The sequence below is a fragment of the Solanum dulcamara genome, chromosome 12, assembly GCF_947179165.1.
Source record: "Solanum dulcamara chromosome 12, daSolDulc1.2, whole genome shotgun sequence".
Classification (NCBI taxonomy): Eukaryota; Viridiplantae; Streptophyta; class Magnoliopsida; order Solanales; family Solanaceae; genus Solanum; species Solanum dulcamara.
This window is the reverse complement of record NC_077248.1, coordinates 46,884,838-46,899,837: the sequence shown is the minus strand read 5'-3', so window position 1 is coordinate 46,899,837 and position 15,000 is coordinate 46,884,838. Positions and strand designations below refer to the sequence as shown.

Sequence of the window (15,000 nt, the reverse complement as noted above, 5' to 3'; positions counted from 1 at the left end):
AGTCCCAACTTTATATTAAACTCGTGCTACAAAGAAGCATGCAAAATCAGCCTTACAAAAATCTGACCCAATGACTCTCTACCTGTGACTGGTCTACTTGTGCCATTAAATAGGCGACAACACCTAGTCACATGCCAGTCATGTGCTTGCAAAGTCAATTGACATTCCAATTAATAGGCCAAATTCAAAATTTAAATTAAACAAGTTTATCTACAATGCTGACAAAGGCCAAATGGCTAGAAATTGCCCAACCGCCCAACTGTCCATGTATGTATGAGGCACACGCGGGAAGTCTTTAATTATATCTCCAAAATTAGTCTCTGGCTACCCAAAATCATGCCTGCCCACATTCCTACACTGTACCTAGGTCCTGCCTCGCACAACTTGCCGTTGTGGTCCAGTCTCCTCAGGTTTTGCCTCTTCGTCCATCACTTAGACCACACTTGTTTAGCCACGTCCTTGCCAGGATCATAGCCTTGCCTTTCCTAAGCTATCCCAACCCTTGTCATACCTTAGCCATGTCTTGCCTTGCATGCCTTAGCCTTGCCTTAGCTTGCCCAGCCCTTGTCATGCCTTAGCCGTGTCTTGCCTTGCATGTCTTAGCCATGGCATTGCCAAGGTCTTGTCAATTAAACTTAATCTTGACTGATTGCATTGGGCCTTGACTAGGCTCATCATGTAAGTCCCTAGTCATGCCCGAGCCACTCAAACCATCAAGATGAGGGTCTAACAACGCCTACCAAGACCCACCAGTAGGTAAGCGAACCCATATCTCAAAATTATGAATAATGGGATGTAAGGGTAGAAGACCAATATTTAAACTAAAATAATAATAAAATAACCGAAACACAAATAAACAAGCGGAAGCAAATAAAAATATATACAAATAAAAAATCCATCCTAGAACCTGGAAGCCACATGTACAGTGCTACTAACAAAATGAGTACAAGTCTCAAAAGAGGACCACATAAACAAGACTGTCTCAAGAAGGAAAAACACAAGTCATAAATATATACAAAGGGAGAATAAGCTAGAGCAAGGCCTAATTGAAAATGAAACGAATTGTTGATTGTGTCATAAAGACCCTTATGTCCACACCCCAATCATCCCTGCAGAGGAATATGGTAAATTCAAAATTCTGTGTGCTCACCCTCGCCTCCGGTCAAGATTGCAGCTGGCTTAACATCAACGCTAATAGTTGGTGATCGGACCTCCATCATGAAAATAGATGTAAAGTATAGTATGAGTACCAAAATAACAAGTAACCAGTAAGCATCATATGTCGACTGAGCTAGAAAAGCAAAAGTAAACTGAAATGCAAGAAACTAAACACCACTAGAGACAAGAACAAGAAATCAAAGAGGTAGGTACACGAGCATACTCACACATAAAGAGAAAGAAAGAAGCTAACTAAATTCGCCAGGCTTCTATAAACCCGACGGGTATGCTCGTGTACAAGTCTAAAAGGAGCAACCCAAACGGACTCTCATAAGCCCGACAGGAGAAACGATAGTTGAAATGAAAAGAAGAAATATGATGTAGTATCATATATGTCACCACTTCCTGCGGACTTGAATCGAACCATTCCAAGAGCCTGAAGCTTTGAACTAGAAGCCTGAGAGCGTTTTAAGGACTTGAACCAAGGATAAGGCTAATCGTGGACTTGAACCACGTGCCAATAATACCAAGGACTTGAATTGAGGTAGAAGTAGCGATGGACTTGAACCAAGTGTGATAATAAGTAGCTATGTACTCGAACCATGGCTAAGCAAAGGCAAGGACTTAAAATGAGGCTATAATACCATGTCAAGGACTTGAATCGTGCCCGGTGGAGTGATTTGGGTATTGAACCACAAATAGATGCGAACCGATCAGAATTAGGATCAATGGCCATCCGAGCGTCACGGGTAGTACCCCCAATCTGAGTGCCATCAATAAACCACTCTAGCCCGAACCACATCCAACCAGAATCGATGAATATTGTTCTAAAACCAAGAATCTAGTGATATGGGACCGATGGAATCAGGGAGTTATGAATACATAGTTTCCAAGCTATGTTACTGCCTAGCTAAAGCTTAAACTATCAGACTCAAGTCTGCTATATCAGTCTATAAGGAGCTAAGTCATCCAAAGCAACGTCGGAGAAGTTCCAAGGACTAACGACGCTCAAAACACACAAGTCTATGATAAATACTAGTCTAATCCTAGACGAAGGCCAAACATGCTTCCTAACAACATAAAGCAAATACACAATACGCCACATGAAGTATAAAAAAATCAATAGTATCAGGAGACATGTTTAATAGCTTTAATTTCTCAAAAGTAGAGCCTAAGATATGATTTTTAGAAATTTAGTATGTTCAACACCTGATTACCCCAACCGAACAAAATTCAATATACAAATACTTAAACATTCTCAGTATAAAGAGGGGAAGTCGTAGCCTACCGTAGGCCGATCGCACGCATGCTCCATCTCACTAAACAAGAGTTTTTTCCTTCCGTACGACCTCTAAACATGGCCATGCTATCACAAATAGAATCACATCGTCAATACGGTTATTTTAACTCTAAAATTATCATATTTAGAGACAGATCAATTTTGGAGTCAAAAAATAAGTATGGGACCTACTCCAAAATTTTCCAAATTAACTCTATAATAGGTCCTAAACAGTACCCTAAACTTGTTTTCCAAAATACAGAACAATAAGGGGCTCGAATAAGCTCCAGCGATGACATGCATTAAAATTCATAATTTTCCACCATAAAGCTTATGGGACAGCTTCGCAAAATTTACCTCAAATGATGAGTCTACAACTATTTTCGAATACTAACCCACAAAGCCATGATAATTTTGGAGAATTGAGACTTTGAATCACTGAATTTGGTGGAGAAATAAGGGAGTTATCAAAGCTTGAAGATGCCAATAATGGTTGATTCCTGTCCTTGGTCTTAATTAAAAGATTAAGGAATTAGCCTTCGCGAACGCAACCTAAGTGGCCCGCGAACATGAAAGGTAGAGGTCTAAGCTTCCTCGAATGCGAAGGATATCCCGTGAATGTGGAGGCTTAACAACTTGAGCTCCATGAATGCAGCAAGGGTAATGCGGAGACTAGTCCACCAGGCCTCCATGAACGAGACCCTATGCCAGCGAACGTGAAGGGTAAAATACCCCTGCACCAGCAAGGTACTGCATCAACTGATTTTGCCAAACTTCAAATCCCTAATGGGGTGCTCAAAATTCATTTGGAAACTCATGCGAGCAAATGAGATAGCTACTCTGCCAAATTCAATATTTCAGACTCAATGGTGTATTTGAAATTCTCATACGAGTTTATTTTAATGAAAATCGGGTCCCACACCCAATTGCCATTTTAAGCCAAATTCAACAACTGGCCTCAAAATTAGACTGAAAGCCTAGAAAAGAGCATGAAGGGTCATTCTAGAACAAACTCAACATCCCAGAACTAACTACACTGACGGAATTTTCATTCGAGCGCATTTTTCAAGAATGTGACCAAAGTCAATCTTAGACCAAATTTCCAAGACTAAAGTGACAAATGACCTCAAACTAGCATGATTGCTTCGATACTCATGCCAACTATGCTACTTGCCTAATTTAGTAATTTCGGAGCTGATAGAACTGTTAGAATTCCTTTCTGAGGTCATTTACCTGAAGTAATGATCAAAATCAACTTTTCATATTATAAAAGCTCCAGAACATTGAAATAGGCCTAAAGCCCAAATGAATGACTAGGTGATCGAACAGTCCCACTACAGGAACACTCTACATAATAACATGAATACTTTAATACAAAAATGACCTGGAGGATCATTACAACATCTACTACTAAAAAAACTTTAGTCCGCGAAAGTAAGAGTCAAGAAGTACCTAAAAGCTCAAATAAGCCGGAGAACTGCTCCCATATCTCCTGCTTAGGCTCCCAAGTAGCCTCCTTGAGTAGGAGATGCCTACAACGGACCTTAACCACATGAATGGCTCTAGATCGCAACTATCTGACATCTCTGGCCAAAATAGCAGCTGGCTCCTCAATATAACTCAGATGATCATCCAACTCAACTGTATCATACTGGAGCTCATGAGACTCTCCTGGGACGTACCGGTGCAGTATCAAAATATGGAAAATTGGATGCATAACTAAAAAGTCTAGGGGAAAAACTAACTCATAAGAAATCTCACCCACTATTTTATAAATATGGAAAGGTCTAGTATATCTGGGACTATCCTTGGCTTGCCTCCCAAATCTCATCAAGCACTTCATAGGCGATACATAGAGGAATAATCTATCACCAATGATGAATCTCAACGGCCGACGCGTACAATCTTTATAACTCTGGTGTTTACTTTGAGCCATCCTAAGCCTATCCTAAATCACCCTTATATGATCTAAGTCCACTTGCATCAAATTTGTACCGCGCAGTCTAGGCTCCGTAGACTCAAACCAACCGACTAGAGAGCGACAACACCTACTATATAAGGCCTCAAATGGGGCCATCTGAATACTTAAGTGGTAACTATTATTATAGACAAACATTGCTAAAGGCAAAAAATGGTCCCACTGACCTCCAAAATCCATAACACAGGCATGTAACATATCCTCAGACCCTGAATAGTGCGTTTTGATTATCTATTAGTTTGCGGGTGGAAAGCCGTGCTAAGGTCCAAGAGGTTGAAGGTGATACATAGGAGGTTGAGGCCGACGTGATGAAATATTATCTCTATCTCTTTCCCTCTGTTCTGACTTGAGGTACTTAGTTTTCTCATGATTCACTTTTCCAAAATTCCTACATTTTAGATTTTCCATGTCTTTCATATGCATGCATGTCTATGAAATTGATTTTAAGTTATATTTTAGCTTGTGATTGGATATTCCTTGATTTATGCATTTTTAATGTGTCATTGCATTCATGTTGGGTTGCTATTCTTTTTCCCCGTTCCATTTATAATGATTTAGTTCTCATTCGAGAATGAATGTTCACACGGGTAAGATAATGTCAGACCACAAAAGTTTGAAATCCAAGTTAAGGAAAATGTTGCATAAATTGGACCTGGTGTACGCTTCTACAAGCCGACCTACGAGTCATAGGAATCCATACGAGTTGTAAGAAGGTAGTCGTAGAAGGCTTGGGCACTTGGAAAATTTTTGAGTTTTTGAGATGAGCTTATTTGGCAGGCCATATATCTTTTGATGAGCATTAGGTTAGGCTAACAGGTAAGGTCTTGAGGTAAGGAAAATTGGATAAGTATTGGATCAATCGAGGAAGATAATCTGCACACCGTATAAGGACCTATGACCCATATATGGAGATTGTAGGTCAAGGTGTGAAATTCCAGTAGCTTCATATTTTTTGCACTTGTTTTATGAGGAGTCCCTATGACCCAGAGGAAGGTTTGTAAGTTGAAGTTCAGAAACATGGTTTTTGGTTTTGGAAAAGTTAGGAAGACAAGAGGCTATGACGATCCATAAGGTCTTCGACGACCTGTAAATCTTGGTTGTAGGCCAAGTTTTAGAGACCATGTTTTGGAGGTCTAATTCCACGGGTCCATTGGATGACCCGTCATTGACCTACGACCTCAATTGTAGATCTCTTTGGCAGATTTTAAGAAGGGGTATTTTAGACTTTCCTCTTCTTTTAACTCCTAAACTACGCTGTTTTGGACTATTTTGTACGTCCTATAACTGCCCAAGACCTTTAATCTAACCTCATTCCCTCTCATTTATCAAAAATCCCTCTAAGGAACCAAGTTCTTTTCCTAAGGTTTCCTCTCAAGTTCAAGTATAGGGTTTCAAGTTCAAGGTCTTTTATCTTCTTTTCTTTATAGGTTTTTGATTTCCACGTATGTGGGAATGCAATGGATGTTCTTCCATCCATGGAGTCCTTAAAGTTTTCTCAATTATCTCTTTTATGAAATCCTCCTAACCCTACTTTAGATGATGATGCATTGGCTCAATTTAATTATGCTTTTACTTAATTCAAATGATATATTCATGCATGATTCAATCTCAATTACATGTTATCAATGAGTTTTACATGAACCTATGCATTATGCTATGAATTTCAAGTATAAACTATCTATTTATGATCAGTGATTCGATGAAGTACTATGTATGATTTATGAAAGTTATTAATTTTTGTTTTCAACCAAATAACCATGAATTGTGAAAGGTTTTCTCACAATATGAAAGAAATCATGATTTAGATGCTTAGAAAGGTAAGTGTCTATATGTTTATATTAGGATCGTGGTTTTTAAGGAGCTACTCGTATGATGTATTTTTTTGATGCATATTGGTTGATTATGGCCTTTCCTAAAGACTATAATTGTTGGGATTAACTTAGTAGAGAGAACACATTATGGGGACTCCACAACCTAGTAGCAACGTGTCACGACCCGACCTAGGGCCTAGTCATAACACGGCGATCAAAACTCTGAAGGGCTCCAACCAAGCCTCTTGTACATATCATAAGCATACATAAGGTAAAAATATAAAAGAGGAAATATCATAAGAGAGTCTAAATCATGAATAAAAATCTGAAAATGTTTTATGATAACATAGACTCAAACATATGTCCAACTAGATGCCTCTAAACATGAGTATGGGTGGGGGCTAAGACATGTCCCTAGCTCACCCTCAAATTTACAACGTAAACACAAGTTTTTTTAAAAGAGAAAAAAGAAACCAATTTGAAACTAGTCTCCGGTCAATGAGGACTCACCACAACACCTTCAAATAGGAATGCCTACTAGTTACGTAGAAATAAGGATCTTCAACCTCAACCCCTACATTATGAGACAATGTAGGCAAAAAGTATGCATTAGTACATTAGAATGTACTAAGTATGAGGGCGTGACATGCAATGTGAATCATGGAATGCAAAGGTCAAGTAAATCACATGATAAGATGCGATACGTAAAGTCATGAGAAAATCATATTGACCAAAGCATTTATAAGAATAAGTTCAAAATTATAACATACTTAAGAAATCATACATATGTGGAATAGGAACCATAGCCGACAATAAGACCATGCGAGCGATAACATGGAATCCGATGATACCTACATCGAGAAGGAGGAGGCTACTTTGCCAAGGTAGACTCCTAATCATGAACATGTGCTATATGTGGATCCACTAGCTAGGTCATAAAGGCAACCTACGGTGGCACGTAGTTTATGGGATATGGGGCTACTACTAAGGCTTTTGGTAGGGACCCCACCTCAAGTCCACTCGTTGCTAAGTCAAATTCCATGGAATATATACATAATATAAGATCATAATATCATATATCATAGTCATGATCATAGGCTTGAAATCATAGAATAACTCATTTTCATAACATACTTGTAATGTGAGAATTGTCCTTTCATCATTACAATCATATTTGCATAATTCATATCGGTAGGTCTTAGATCACCACATAGGGTCCTAAGTCACCTTTTAGGCCTTAGGTCACCACATAGGGCCCTAAGTCACCTTACTTCATAACTTGCATGCAAATTCATATCTTGAAACATACTTATAATCCATGATCATAATGGAAATACATAGTCATAATTCATACTTTGAAAATTCATGACCATAGCTTGAACTTGAAATTATGGTATGACATGAATGCATGATCAATTGACTTAAAAATCATAGAATTAACTTGAAAACATGCATGATCATAAATTTTATATCAGCCCATACATAATTCATATAGATAATATCATTTAGAAGTATAATTGAAAATACTCATAATTTGCATCATGAATCCTAGAAATAAAAATAGGAGAATTCATGGAAAAATCTTCAATTTAATTCAATAACCATCAAATTATATCAAAATAGACTCATGATCATGCTTTAAATTGAAATTCATGCAATTGGAATAGAGACCACAAAATCCAAAAAATACCATACTTTAATTTGATAGAACACCTTGAGAAATTGATTGGGATTCATGGATTAAAGGATCCATGAACCAATACCCACATACATTGAGTGAGAACACAAATTAATTTGGAAGAACTTTAGAATTTTGATAGAGAAATTGAGTGAATTTGCTTGAAGTCTTCAAAGGAAATCCTTGAGAGCCTTTTTGTAGAGAGAGAAATATTTGATAAATGAATTGTAGAAAAATGAATTGAATTAGAGGTTTAGGTTAATTTATTGAATTGAATTAGTTCCTAAAAATGTCTAGGTTCATTAACTAATAATTTGGGAAAAGTCTAAAATGCCCTTAAAAAGACTAAATTTGGCCAAAAGCCCTTCCTAGGTCCGCGACGCGGTCCTGTCGTGAACTATGCTGTCTTGTGCTGCTTCCCAAGTCTATGATGCGGTCTTGTCATGGACTACACTGTTTTGTGTTCTTTTCCAATCTAAAAATCCACTGAGACCATTTTCCCGCAGGTTTTGACCCCCTAATCGATATTTCGAACTCAAATTTTCCAAAAAGATTAAGGATAAAGTGTTACATGAGCGGCTTATTTCCAAGGCATTCTTAAGGTTTTTTGTGAGGGCTGTTACACAACCCTAGTTCAAAACTATGTTCCACTATAGGTGCCTTAATGGCCTAGCTAGTGGATCCACATATAGCTCGGGTTCATATTTATATGGAGTCTGCCTTGGAAAGTATCCTCTCTCTTCTCGGTGTGGGAATTACATCGGATTTCATGTTATAGCTTACATGGTCTTAAATATTGGTTAAGGTTAATATCCCACATATGTATGCCCTTTCCTTTATAATTCATTTAATGATGTTTTATGATGCATTGACCATACTAAATGCTTTCAAGTGTGTTTTTTCAAGCTTTACTTCATGTTTTCATGATTTTAGTCATGTATCAGAAGTTCATATCAACTATATCTGATTACCATTGCTTATGCATATTTCTGACATAATTAGTACATTCTATGTACTGACATATATTTTTTTCTACATTGTATCATACTGTAGGGCCCAAAGATCACTATACGTCTCTCGATCTTGGCTAGAGTTAGAGCTTAGAATCTACTTGCTCGTGAGTCCTCATGTTTCAAGGTCACAACAATTATTATTTCATTCGTTTTCTTATCACTTTATTTTCATATGTTTTGGTGAGCTAGGAATTTTTCTTATGCCCCGTCTATACTAGTAGAGGCATGTTAGATTGTTTATGTCTATATTGTCTCATTCTTTTGGAGATTTAGTTTGATATCTCTTAGATAGAGATATTCTTGTTGAGATTTATATTTCGCATTCATGTTTTATCTTCTTGATTCTTATTTACCTTATGTATGCTCATTTATGATATGCTAAGAGTATTGGTTGGGGTTTTTGAGATCCTAATCATTGTTTCACATCTAGAACTTTGCTTGGGTCGTGACTGGCCTGTACAACCTTATAAGGTTCTGAAAAAGAGCTCATAGAACTAGTGCACCATCAATCTTTTTCTGTATTTTCTTTCAAAGTCAACTTTTAGACTTTCAAGGTGTTACAGTTCATGAGATCCATATATGTTGCAGGAGCGTTATTCAAACCAATGAACATAACAAGGAACCCATAGTGACCATAACGAGTTTTGAAAAATGTCTTTGGGATGTACTTTATCTCACTTTCAACTTATGATAGTCGTATCTAATATCAATCTTTGTGAAACAAGTATTACCTTCAAGTTTGTCGAACATGTCATTAATTCTTAGGAGAGGATACTTGTTCTTTTTGGTGACATTATTCTACTGACAACAGTCAAAAAATATTCTAAGGGATCTATCTTTTCTTTGCACGAATAGGATAGGAGCGCCCAAAGGTAAGAAAATCAGTCCTAAAGTCTATACAACTTCTCTTACATCTATCCCAAAGTCTATCTCCCTATCAGGATGAACTCTAAGAAGATCATTGTGAAAGACTTCTAGGAACTTATTCACAACTAAAACTGACTAAAGGGATGGTGTCTCAGCACTTGTATCTTTAAATCTGACTATATGATAGACACACCCCTTAGAGATTAACTTTCTGGCCTTTTAGTATGAGATAAAATGACCCTTAGTCACTACTAGACTACCCTTCCACTCCAAGATTGACTCATTTTGAAACCAAAAATTGACTACTCGAGTTTTATAATTGATTGAGGCATAACAAGAATAAAGATAATCCATGTCTATAATGACATCAAAGTCCACCATATCCAACTCAACTAAGTCGGATGTGGTGTCCTTATGATAGATTAAGATGGTATAGTTTCTATAGGCTCTTTTAGCTATGATAGACTCACCAATAGGTGTAGAAATAATAAAAGGCACCGGAAGGCATTTGCTATAGACCCCAAAATTCATGTCTATGTAAGGAGTCACGAACAACAAACTAACACCTGGATCAAGTAAGGAATAAACATCAAAATAAAAGACTTTAAGCATACCAGTGTCAACATATGGCAGGTTCTCCTAGTCTTGTCGACTAGACATAGAGTACAGATGGTTTGAACCTTCCTAGTCCCAGAAGTTGAACCCCTTTGGGCAACCCAGCCTAATTGTGCTATTGAAAAAGACAGGGCCTTATTGTCCCCATTACTCTGCTTCCTCATTTTATGAAAATTACCCATTTGTCTACACTTGTAGAAACCAATAGTGCCATTATAACACTCTTCCAAATGGAGCATACCACACTTACCACAAGGTGGTTTCTGAAAAGATCCTTAGGCCACACTACTTTGCGATTGAGAACCCTGAGATTTGAAGTTCCGACTACTCTGGAAGTTCTGATTGTTCCTGTTAATCTACGTAGGTGCACTTTCCAATGATGGTGTATGATCATATGAACTTTTTTGGAAGAAGGACTGATTATCATTACCACTTCTCTTCTAACTAGGCTCATGTCTTATTGATTTTTCCGTCTTTCTCTAGTGTGTTTCCCTATCTCTCTTCTTATCTTCTTTAACCTATAGGGCATATACCATGATCCTGGAGATATCCATGTCAGAGATTAGAAGTGTCACCTAGAATTCCTTCTTCAAATGTTTACCCTATCTAAAGACAAACTTCCTAATTCTAGACCTCATATCCGGAACTATCTCTAAAGCATAACATTACAACTGGATGAACTTGAGGTTGTACTCTTTCACTTCTAGCCCTTCCCATTTTAGATTCACAAACTCTTTTACCTTTTCTTCCCTTAGTGTTGGGGGAAGAAATGGTCTAAGAATAAACCCTCAAACTCATCCCATGCAGGCAGTTCAACATCCTTACCACGACTATCCTCCTACTGATTATACCTAATGTTAGCTACATCTTTGATTTTATACACAACAATTTCACCTCCCTATGTCTCAATAATATGCATTGACTTAAGTATCTTTCATATCTCATTAATTAAGCTTTGTGGATCCACTTCTACCTTGTACCCTATGAACATTAGTGGATTCAACCTCAAGAAATCTCTAATCCTAGTCATAGTTGACGACTCTTGGGGTCTTGAGCTACTAACAATGGTTCCCTAATAACATTACCGTACATCCATCAACTAAGTGAGCATTATCATATTTCTTTTGAAATCTGCCTCACAGGTAAGGGGAGACTGAGGAGCAGGTATTTGTGGGAGCCTTGTAGTGCGAGATAGCACCTCTAGAATCCCACTATTACTTCCCTGATCTAGCAGGCAAGCTCCATTCCTATTCTACATCTTTGAGAGTGGAGGCATAGTTCTCGCATTTGTCTAGAAGGAAACTCAATGTTGGAGACATTCCTCTAGATTACGGTACACTTTGGAGGCATGATCTAAGAATGCACGAGTTAGAAGAAACTTTTATAGGGTTAAAATTTATCGCATGAATATTGAGTATGAAATAATGGTGATATTTCCTAATGTCCTCTAGCCTCCCTATTATAAATGTGGTGCACTTAATACTGATAAAAAGGATTGTACTAGACACGACTTTATAGACATCCTAGTACTCTTGAACTCTATACTTTGATACCAACTTTGTCATGCCCTGAGTCCACACCCTAGGTGTGACCAACACTCAAAAACCATTGCCGGTCCCAAGAAAACCCTTGGCTTGCTGACTAATAAGATGAATACTAAACTCACATATGGAAGCTTCAAAGGATAAGCATTTAAAATAATTATTAACTATCTTAGGTAAATGTCTAATAATACTCTGGATTTAATATGAGTAATGTTTATAACATCTGGTAAGAAACATCAAAATGACTCTCTAAGTTTTTCCATGAAGCCTTTATTAGCTAAAGTTAGGTGCCAGGACAAGCCTCATGGCTACCTCAAAATAACTACTAACACTAAAAGATCATAAATAAATGGAGCCATCTGAAGGCAAGGAGGTCTCACCAAAAGCTAACGAAGTATGATCTCAATAGAGCGCTTGTTGATGATCCTGAATACCTTTATCTGCCTCATAAAATGATGCAGCATCAAAAGACATCAGTACATGGAATGTACGGTATGTAATAAAGATTAAGAAAACAATAACTACACCGAATACTCAAACTCAGAAGGGATACCACACATAACTTGACTGAAACTAAAATAATGCAACAAGGCAATTTATATATGACTTTCTAAAATAGTACTTTACTTTTCTTGAGAAATTTCTCTAACAGACAACCACCATTATGAGCCTCATGTGATACTGTGTCTTGCCCATATTGCTTAAGCCATCCATTACCTTGCTAGGGTAAGGGACAAATTAAGCTCATGGGTTCATATAAAAATTTCTCATAGAGGATGGGTGAGGAGTCGCCTGAATCAAGTTATGATCCTATCTACACTAGCCGCACAATTCTTAACTATTATCCAAATTGATGCTCAATAATACTCCCAAAATATGCATGAACATTCATAATAATAATATCTAGGTTAAGTTAATACTCAAAATACTTCTTTAATCTTAAACTGAGCTTTTCATTAACTAACTAAAACTTCTTTTGAAACTATTTATGCTTTGTTAAAAATAGACATGGTTTTCACAATACAAATAGTGCATATGGAACCATTCAAGTTCCCTTAAAACTCATTTTCAATAATACTCTAAAATACTTGACCTTAAATTCCTTAAATCATGCATTATGAATTTAGAAAGCACTTATCCTGAACACTTGGTAATTTCTAAGTTTCAAATACATCAAGTCTACAACCCATTGTATAATCCATAAACTTGGTCCATAAATCCCAGACCATAAAATCCTATTTATGAGGTTGGACTCCATGAGTCCATCTACGATCTATAGTTACTTCTATGGGTCATCGACGATGTCTGTAAAAGTCTTTTTTTTGTAAAACTTAACTTCTTTTCTGGGCTTTTCTGATCTAATCTAAGTTATGATTTTTGGGGTGTTACACCAACTGGACCCAACCTCAACCCATTGAAATCGAGACATTAAAATGACTTGATTTTAATACACCAGCCCATGTTTCTCCTTCTCAAAGCCATTACCATAACTTCTCCCATAATCACCCTTTTTCCACCATAAACTAATCATTCACACACTCATATACAAAGCCCATATCACTCTCATAAGTTGTGGTCAAAGTTCAAAAAGTGCATTATTCGTTAATCTCTTCACAAGGTACCTATGGCACCAAGATTGAAAAGGACCTGTGATGAGTCTCAACAGAGAACTAAAAGAGCCGTAAGCACTCACCAACTATCTCAACAGAGAACTAAAAGAGCCGTAAGCACTCACCAACTGCATGATGAATCCACTAACTCTAATGATGAGGTTTATGAGGTTGAAGGTGGAGCTACTACCATAGCCCACCTAATTAGGTCTTCGATGAGACAATAGTATGATTCTTCCCAGTCTAAAAAGGGAGATAAATCTTCAATCACCGAATCTAGTCTTGAAAGATCTGGCTCAGAGTCTGATGATGAGAGTGGTACTAATGTCACTAAGTGTTTCACAAGAGAGTGAGCTAGTCAGAAGCGGTATGATCAAGGCACAATCACCTGATATTTTGAAGGCGATGTGATGGGTAGTTCAAGGGTCCAGAATGTATTTTCAAGAGGGCCGACTTTACTGCTCGAAGTAATTTAAAGAGAAGCTGCAATGACTCTCTAGGTCATTTTCTCCATTTTCTATTCTTTTCAATATTTATGGCTTTTATGTAGTGACCTCATTTCATTTATGACTTACTAGGACCAACAGATAAGTCGCCTGGTCGTTCGTTTGAATTTTATACAAGTTTCTATATTTTGTAGCTCTTGGAGTTTCAATGGTTGACTTTGGTAAAAACTTTATTTAACGTCCACAGAATGCAATTTTGATAATTCAGTTAGCTTTGGAATGTTGAGTTTCATCTAGAGGGACCTTTTGTTCAGGTTATGAGGTTTTTAAACTCATTTCGAGCAACCTTGTGGCTTATGAAAAAATATGAAGTTTAGGAGTGATACCCCTTTTTTTGTCATGAAGACCTCAGGTGGAAGTTTCAACATCTGTAATGAGTCTAGAATATTGGATTTAATGGGATAGTATAGTTCGTTTGTGTGCATGGGGTTCCAAATGAATTCTGAGTATCCTGTCATAGATTTTCAACTTTGGGAAAACTAGTTGATGTATATCAGATGGTCCAGCCTACATTTTTCCTTCACGTTTGTGGGCATCTAGTGGCATTTATGTTGTCTAGTGGACCAGGTCTCCATGTTTGCTAGTCTATTTCCATATTCATGAAGACTTGTGGGTTCGGCCGTGCGATCGCGTGCCCTAATCCACATTTGTAGAGGCTATAAATATGACCTACCATATATGTGGTGCTTTGTGGGTCCAACCTTTCATAATTGCAGACTGGTCCCTATAAAACCCAAGAATTTGGAAAGTTAAAAAAAGAGGATCAAGAATATGAAAAAAATTCACAAACCTACAATTTTGGCAAGGCCATCATGGGTGGTGACCTTGAGGTTCAATCTTATAGGGTGAGGTCCACAATAAGAAACCACAGGACCATAGTGATCACCACAGGCCGTGAAACCCTCTGTAATGACCCCTCCCCTAAGGCCTCAAAATATGAC

The 15,000-nt window shown here is 37.5% G+C and overlaps 1 protein-coding gene across 10 annotated transcripts in view; it reads right to left on the bottom strand.

Annotated features, from left to right (window-relative positions):
• Positions 1 to 1,046: 1,046 nt before the first annotated feature.
• Positions 1,047 to 15,000, bottom strand: part of LOC129877874 (uncharacterized) — a 103,661-nt gene continuing 89,707 nt past the window's right edge. For 8 of the 10 annotated variants that reach the window (XR_008763646.1, XR_008763649.1, XR_008763641.1 and 5 more), the window contains 2 exons: positions 12,324 to 12,383; positions 6,524 to 6,800 (listed from right to left, as the gene is read on the bottom strand). The gene's annotated coding sequence lies outside the window, so the exon portion shown is untranslated. Of the gene's footprint in view, positions 1,212 to 6,523; positions 6,801 to 12,323; positions 12,384 to 15,000 lie in introns of those variants that run through there. The other 2 variants (XR_008763643.1, XR_008763652.1) reach the window with 2 other exon arrangements.